Source organism: Triticum aestivum, chromosome 3B (genome assembly GCF_018294505.1).
Source record: "Triticum aestivum cultivar Chinese Spring chromosome 3B, IWGSC CS RefSeq v2.1, whole genome shotgun sequence".
Lineage (NCBI taxonomy): Eukaryota > Viridiplantae > Streptophyta > Magnoliopsida > Poales > Poaceae > Triticum > Triticum aestivum.
Window position 1 is genome coordinate 184,355,881 of NC_057801.1, and position 8,654 is coordinate 184,364,534.

Below are 8,654 nucleotides of genomic sequence, written 5' to 3' on the forward strand. Positions count from 1 at the left end.
ACATTGCTTGCAAGGCTTATAGTGATGTGCATTACCGAGTGGGCCCAGAGATACCTCTCCGATAATCGGAGTGGCAAATCCTAATCTCGAAATATACCAACTCAACATGTACCTTCAGAGACACCTATAGAGCTCCTTTATAATCACCCAGTTATTTTGTGACGTTTGGTAGCACACAAAGTGTTCCTCCGGTAAACGGGAGTTGCATAATCTCATAGTCATAGGAACATGTATAAGTCATGAAGAAAGCAATAGCAACATACTAAACGATCAAGTGCTAAGCTAACGGAATGGGTCAAGTCAATCACATCATTCTCCTAATAATGTGATCCCGTTAATCAAATGACAACTCATGTCTATGGTTAGGAAACTTAACCATCTTTGATTAACGAGCTAGTCAAGTAGAGGCATACTAGTGACACTATGTTTGTCTATGTATTCGCACATGTATTATGTTTCCGGTTAATACAATTCTAGCATGAACAATAAACATTTATCATGAAATAAGAAAATAAATAATAACTTTATTATTGCCTCTAGGGCATACTTCCTTCAGTCTCCCACTTGCACTAGAGTCAATAATCTAGTTCACATCGCCATGTGATTTAACATCAAATTCATATCTGTATATGATTAACACCCATAGTTCACATCGTCATGTGACCAACACCCAAAGGGTTTACTAGAGTCAATAATCTAGTTCACATCGCTATCTAACTTATAAAGGATGAAGGGGTAGGTAGTCACAACGAAGGTGGCCAGTCGCCTTTAAATCGCCATGAACAGTACTCGTGCCACCGCCTGTAAATACCGTGCCCCGCCAGGGGCATTTTAGTCTTTTTACATGCAGGGGTATAAATCATAGCCGACCACGCTGAGAAAGCCTCGCTGCCGCCTCCCGTCCCACTCGCCTCCCCCTCCTCGTCGCCTCCTCCTTCTCCTCCCATCGCCGCCCCCTCCTCCTCCCACCCCGTCCCCTCCTCCTCTGCCCCTCCCCCCGCATCTCGTCCGCCCCGGGTGCGCTGCCCCCTCCTCCTCCCACCCCGTCCCCTCCTCCTCTGCCCCTCCCCCCGCATCTCCTCCGCCCCGGGTGCGGAGATGAGCTTCCCGGCAATGGCGGCGGCGCTCGTGGGCATCGCGGAGCTCGAAGATGCAGCAGACCCCCACCAGGGGTGGACTGGCACTTGGGGTACTCCCCGGCAACGACGGCCCAGCGGCGAATGGTGCGAGGGAGGCCGGCCACCACGATGAGTTCCTCTTTCTCTCTCCCTGATCTAGGTCAGATCCCGTTTAACCCCCCTCCTGCCATGATTGCTTGTGCCATGATTTGCTCTGTGTTAGGATGAGGAAGTAGACCTGCAGGAGGAAGAGAGGATCTCAGGACGCGCTCCTTATTTGACTATTGAAATACGAAGTAATAAGAGAGATTAAACTTGTTTAGAAGAGAGAGCAGCAGCGAAGAATAGAATAGAACAACAATTCATAGTTTTAAGAGTAAAAAGAATGAGAGAGTAACTAAGAAATTAGAATAGAGAGAAGATTTGCAGAGTTAAAAGAGTATGAATCCTACACTTTCTAGCTGAGGATAGATAGAGAGAAAGCAAGACACAATCAGTTCTAGACATGATAAACCATACGTTGTAGCCTTGTACAGACAAGCAGAAGTACAAGAACATGAGATGATGCAGAGAAGAGAGTGATATAGTGAGAATACATAAGTAAAGAGCTAAAACAAAACATACTTACAGCTTCAAAGAAATAGCATAATAAGTAGAACTTGAGATGTATGAAATAGAAATTGTCTGCATTGATCTGTTTTATATAGATGTCTAATTAGCTACGCAATCATACATGGTCTGGTTAGTAGTTTGTTTGTCTTGATCATCTTGATGTTGAGTTGTGTGCAGTTGTTTTTTAATAGACTATTATTTTGTTTTAGTGTTTTAGTTTACAAATCTCTCATGAGGATCTTGCTATCCAGCTGTATTTTCCCTTTGGAATCTACATATCCAGTGAAGTTGGGATAGGCTATTTTTTTAGCTCTAACCGGTTTCTTTCTTTTTTGTTTCGCAGTTTCTATGATTTCCAAGGGTGCTGCTCGGGTCAATGGATAATGAAGAACTATATGACCAACTTTCCCCAGCTCCAACATCTGCTACTAACAATCTACCTGAGCAGGTATTTCTCAAATCTATAACGATCCAGATCTGTAGTTGTTCTCCCTTCGTTGATAACAGTAAATGATTGATTTTGCTTTTAAATAGCCTACCATGGAGGTGACTCATTAACCCATGAACCGTTGTTGATTTTTTCCTTTAATGCAACGCTCGTCGTTTCAATTTGATTCTGCAGGCTGTAAAATAACTAATAAGGAGACCCCATGGTTGTTCGCTTATTTGGATTGCGACTTCTTTGAAAAGAAGAGGGTGAGTTTTTCCCTTGTTCGCTTAATGTCGTGTGCTTGTGTTGTCGCTTTGTGGGCTACGACTACTACTTATGCTGCTAGATGCCTAGATGTGTGTGCTGCTTGTTATATATGTGCTCAGTCTTCAGTGCTCTTTTGTTCTGGTTCTGCTGCTGCTTGTGCTGCCGTGATGTGCTACTGGCTGCTGCTGTTGCTTGTGCTGCTGCCATGTGCTACTACCTGCTGCTGGTTGCTTCCTTATTCGGTTATTTGTGAAACTGAGTACTCTTTGTGAGAGGAGCAAATGAGATGAGCTTCATTTTTAGTTTTTTATTTAAGAAGCAGTGAAAAGAGTTTGGATTTTAGTTGTGATCTATTTGCAAATAGCGGATTTCTGGGAAGACGCTCAGATCCTCGACTCATTTCACCATCCAAATGTAGTTCCATTTTATGGCGTTGTTTGTGGTGATCCTGATGGAAGCTTAGCAACTGTTGCTGAGTTTATGGTCAATGGATATCTCAAACAATTGTTGAGGAAAAATACAGGTATTGCTTGTGTAATCAAAGAATATTTTGCATGCATCAGATGATAATAGATCTAACATATAAAAGCCGCTAGAGTACCCGCCCATCCAGCGCCCTCGCGGCTTCAAAATGATCCTGCACGCTCGATTCGCCTCGCTGGCTGTTGGCATCGTACTTTTTATCGCCGTGGTAAACATCAGGTGTTAGGCTATTTGGTTAATTAGGGTGACGGATTTCATGCTTATGTTAATTGTTTGTGGTTTATTTACGGGAGAAAATAGTGGTAGTTTATTTATTGGCATTGGTTAGGACTGCTGCTATTAGATCTACATGGTTGCGGTAAATGTTCAACTATTTGCCAAGTTGAGGGCTTAATGTTAGGCTATTAGGTTAATTAGGCTAACAGATTTTGGTACTTACGTGAAGTGGTTGGGGTTTAATAGGGTAAATATACCTTCCTCTTTTTAGTTCTAATTCATACTCGCTTGTTTATGGGTGGTTGTAGTACAGTTTTATTGATGGTAGTGATTGTGCAGGCACTTTGGTACCTGAGATCAAAGAGGAGGGTGAGAAGGGTGAGAAGAAATGAAAGAGGAAGAAGAGGAACAAGAAGAGCAAGGAGGACGTTGCCGGTGACAATGTGGGAGGTGCTTAGTTCCTCATTTTCAGCTTTTGCCGGCTCGACTGATGCGGGCAATGACGATGCAGTTGAGCGACTTACCCACAGACGAGAGCTCGAGGAAAGCTGCAAATTTGTGGAGGAGCGCCGGCATTGGTGAGCATCTACCAACTTTGTTCCTCCTTTCCTCACTTGCAATTTGATGGTCTCCTCTCCTCACTTGCAATTTTTCTTTCGCGTTCTCAGATGCTCTTTCAGGCTCTAGATTGATCGGGTGGTGTATGTGGTATGTTGTGCTCTCCGTGTTGACCGTTCACCACCCGTGGAGCAGCCGTCCGTCCGAGCCAGATCGGGGACCCACCAGAACCACCATCACGGCCAGTCGACGCCACCAGGTAGCCACCTCTTCGCATAGTTGTAGATTAATTTGTGAATTCTGTAGGGCTCAACAAAAGGGCATACTTCAACTGGAAAATAAAATCAAATGTAATGAGTAGGATGTGTTCCTGTACTCATAATGCATTAATGCTCCATAGTCTCGCCTGATGTGACCAATTGTTATAGAGAGATGTTTTATCTTTTTCCCGCACTGTTGAACCATTAATTTTACCTATTTGATGCCTTTTCTTTTAGGCATGGAAATGCTTCTTTTGGTCATGCTATACTATTATAATAATAGTGCTTATTTTTGCTACTACATCATGCTTGTTAGCTATGCTTGACACATGTTTTTCCTGCTAAACCCAGCAAGCAGTTTTAGCCCATTTGGTCTTCCATTAGTTCAGTGCCTGATTCGTCGGGGTTGTTGTGTTTTCTATGTTTCTCATCGTGTGTCGGGCAGTGGCGAGTGCAGCTAATACTAATACGCCAATGTGAGCTTCTTACAGACCTTGTTTCCCTCTGCTCCTGCTACCTCTCCCTCCCCTTATATGCAAGATTGTACGATCTGCTTCGTTTCCTTGCTACATTTTTCCCACGGTACATAAACCTCTGACTAACTGAAGAGAAAATGTCGTTGCCCTGTAGTATTTTTAGATTAATTTTGTGTTGTTTTCTATATATTGCATTCTCACTACCATGCTTAATTATTTACAGGGCCATCAGAACATGTAACTCGAGTCTAGCGCCGCCTACCCAACAAGAATTGCATAGACTTCATTGTGGAAATCTGAATGTAGTTATTTATATGGGGGTTGCGACAGTAAGCGGGTCAGCACCGCTGAGGTGCACAACCATTCCGAGAAGTTGATGACCCATCTTGCCATTCTCTTATTGCCTGCTTGAGGTGCTAATTATTAATTGCTTGTCGGGGTTGATCGTTGCCTGGGTCGATCGGCTGGAAGACTGAAGGTGTTGCAGAGCCTGCTACCCAATTCCAACAAGGTCACTCCATTTTTCCTTCTTTCTTTGTCCCTGAATTTGGTGCTGCTGCGTTTATGTTTGTGATGAAATTAATGGGTTCATGTTTGCGTTGGTCTGCGGGGTTAGGCATCAATTCTTGATGGGCCATTGAGTATCAGAAGCAACTGCATCTCCAAGTATAGGTCATTAAGCATGCCTGGATGCATTTGGATGATGATCTCAGTTTGAGGGAGTTATTGGTCTCATCGATGACATACGCAAGTAAGATCTCTATGATCAGGGTCCAGTGCTTAGTTAATTTCTCGAGTGCTTGAATTGGTTGTATACATATGAACCATATCATAGGAAGAGATGTTGTGCTAGCTTTAGAATATGCACATTGTTCAGTTCATATATGGTTCCAACGATTAAATTCCATATCACAGGTTTGCCCAAGGCAAAAAATATTAGTAATGCCACATGTATACAGTTAATGTTTATTCACATGTTTCCGCTTCCATTTTCTTGCCAGCAAGCAACACTGACCTCACACGTGTACTACTCGTTGCATTTGCTATATTGATTTACAAATAGGCTATCATGTATGTGAAGCTTTCTTCTGCTACAAAGGGCTCCTAGGCTTAATATCTTTATAGGATTATTGAGTTATTGAATCTAAAGGCATATAATCAGTTCTCAACTGATGTATATATATATATATATATATATATATATATACATTTTTTTCATCCTCAAAATAATGTCACTTACATGCCTTGTCCTACATTTGTGATGTTGCTGAGGAGGTTCAGTTCTTGCAGGCGGGGTAAAACTTGAGTCACCTATGAAATGATTTTTACCATTTGTCAGAGCAGAGGTTTTTCTGGGGTTGAGCCTGTTTGGCTGTTTATGAGCAGGCAACACTATGGTCGATCAAGCCCTTGCAAGATAGTAATGCATTTTTGCATTCTGGGGTTACAATGGCGAGTACTAAACAAGACGACCATGGTATGAACTTTGTATTCTGGGATTGTGCTAAATTTCATGCTTCTGACTCCAGCAATGCATTTTTTTCATGTACCTTCCATTTAGCTAGAAACTTGGGATAACTGAGGGAACTTCCTCACTTTTTCCGCTCTTCTCAGATTTTAGATTGGGCGTATAAACATGCGTGTCACAGATTGAATTTGAATTCGAGTATAAAATTAAAATGGGGAATAAACCATTGTGCCATGTTCAAAATTAGAACTATAAGGAAGAAAGAAATTATCAATTAGGATGTTGTGTTGTTTCTGTGTAAATATATGCCATGCTAACTTGATGTTTAATATAGGTGTGTAGGATAATGTCACATTTCCGTTGCAACCAATAACTTTCTCAGATTTAATCAGTTCTGTGAAGCAGTTGAACTACCAAAGCAACCACTAGCATCATTTTTTATCAAAATTTGTTTTAGTTTACTCCACTTCCTATTCGTTCCTTTTGTATGCTGAACTGAAAGTAGAACTGGTTAAGCATTTAAAAGAACCTTGTTGCGGTTTTTAATACATGTTGCAGTTTTTAAGCGGCACTACAAAGATACCCCTTATAAAGCAACACGTATTCAACAATGTTTTGTTGCAAAATTTTGCTTCATTGCTATGCAACACTGCCTTCTAATCTGAAAAATCTGACAGATATCACAACACTCATATGCTTATAAAGCACATGTTTCATAATAACTAGATGAACTATATACATGCTCTCCTTTTTATTGATTAGTTGGTTTAGCCCCTAAACTATCTTATATTATCTAAAAGAAGGCAGGCATAATTAGTTTTCCTGCAATTTTTGTTAGTTCTCTGTATTGTTTTTGTTGATTTTTTATCTATTCTTCTATATCCACTCATGCAGTAGCAGTACGTATGTACAATATTTTTGAATGCAGCTCCAGGAATAGGAACGTTTCCCGCAAAAAAAGGAATAGGACTGTACTCCTCCCAAAAGACAAAAGCAAGAGTAAGTATTGCTTCTCACATCCTATAGAAAATAATCTCACAAATCAATTTTTCCCTTGAAATATTTACGGTTGCAAATATTCATCTTATGCAGCAATGCAGACAATAAAAATCCAGCACCAACAATGAATAGCCGGAGTAAACAAAACAAGCAGACCAAATCATGACGGCCCTTGAGGAAGGGTTGCAGTGTCGAGGAGCAGCAGGCATGTAAATCTGACTGCAATTCGTGTATGTCTCTTCCTATTTATCTGTTGTTCAACTGTGTTATTTGTGTACTACGACAAATTTGAGTAATTGTCGGTCATGTAGCTAATGTAGGCGCAGCTTCATGAACGTCTGCCAAGGTTCTTAGTGAGGGCTTCCTCTAAGATGCTTTCAGATTTTTGATTATCTAGCATATATATGCAGTGAAGATGTCTCTCCTTTTTGGTACCGCTCTGAATAGGACACATGGTGTTCATGTTCTGTTAGATAATTTTATTCTTGTGTAGTTTGATTTAAAAGATGATAGGTCAGAATGACAGAATGTGATTAGTTTTGCTTTTCCTGCTGCTACACATGATTTTACTTTTACTTTTGTTTTTGATTGTTTCTTTTTCAGTTTCTTAAGGCTAGAACACTACAGTGATTGATTATGCACCTGAAGGATTGATGAAGCTGCTTGGACTGAATTTCTCTTTAAAATACATGGTGATTGTTTGGGATGATTGGGCAAAAATAGTTGGGAATTGGTTTTTTATTACATGCAAAACTTCAAGCCTTGGGGTCTTGCTGACATTTGTTGTTTCAAGTTTAGACCTTTTTCACCGCTGACTATACTCTCAAGTTCAGGTCACGGTGGATGGTTTGAGAGGAGGAAGGCAGAGCAGAGACAAACGACGCATTCCATCATGCATGTGTGTGAATTTGTATCGTCCTACTATTGTGTTGCTTTGTTTTACAGTAATAAATAAAGAGATGAATCAGATTTTCTTTGGTTCGTTAGCAAAATTTTACACATCAAGTATTTTATACATAGCTAGAAAAGTGTACCATCTGATTATTGTTTTATACACAGTTGCTTGATTCTTTTTGTTCCTCTATAGGCCTCTGATCCTGTCTGCAGTGTGTGGCTAGGTTGTTCGTCCACCTAGGTCGTAGGTTCTTTTCTTCCTGCCGACGGCAGGTACAAGACTCAATCAATGGTTAATGGACAAGCACTATATACACCATCCATCTATGCTAATATAGCCTGTTTTTTAAAACCAATGTATGCTATTACCAAGTGATCTGAATATTTTCTTTTAAGCATGAACTTTCATGTAATGGAATATAAGTATCTTTAAGTTGATTCTAAATCAATCTCATACACATGCTTTGTATGCTTGGCTCGCTTTCGCTTTTTGCGCCATGGTCAAACATGCAGCGATGACTTTGTCTAATATTTATCACTTCAAAATGTGTCTCACAAATATTAATGTATACTCTCTCAATACATGGCTCGCTTTTGGCCTTTGCGCCATTGGCGCAACTGGTCATCTAGTGTGATTAACACCCAAAGAGTACTAAGGTGTGATCATGTTTTGCTCGTGAGAGAAGCTTAGTCAAAACGGATCTGTCATATTCAGAGCCGTATGTATTTTGCAAATATTCTATGTCTACAATGCTCTGCACGGAGCTACTCTAGCTAATTGCTCCCACTTTCAATATGTATCCAGATTGAGACTTGGAGTCATCTGGATCGGTGTAAAAGCTTGCACCGATGTAACTCTTTACGATGGGCTCT

At 40.8% G+C, this 8,654-nt stretch overlaps 1 long non-coding RNA gene across 4 annotated transcripts; it reads left to right on the forward strand.

The window, feature by feature from the left end:
* The first annotated feature begins 2,071 nt into the window (after positions 1-2,071).
* LOC123069271 (uncharacterized) lies at positions 2,072-7,860 on the forward strand. Of its 4 annotated transcripts, XR_006432418.1 has the most exons (10): positions 2,072-2,178; positions 2,353-2,426; positions 3,466-3,704; positions 3,795-3,943; positions 4,644-4,931; positions 5,037-5,171; positions 5,711-5,897; positions 6,817-6,887; positions 6,981-7,117; positions 7,491-7,860. It is a non-coding gene; the product is annotated as an uncharacterized lncRNA (long non-coding RNA). The 4 variants fall into 4 exon arrangements; XR_006432417.1 differs by having other exon boundaries at positions 4,644-5,171; positions 5,702-5,897; XR_006432415.1 differs by having other exon boundaries at positions 4,644-5,171.
* Positions 7,861-8,654: the final 794 nt, after the last annotated feature.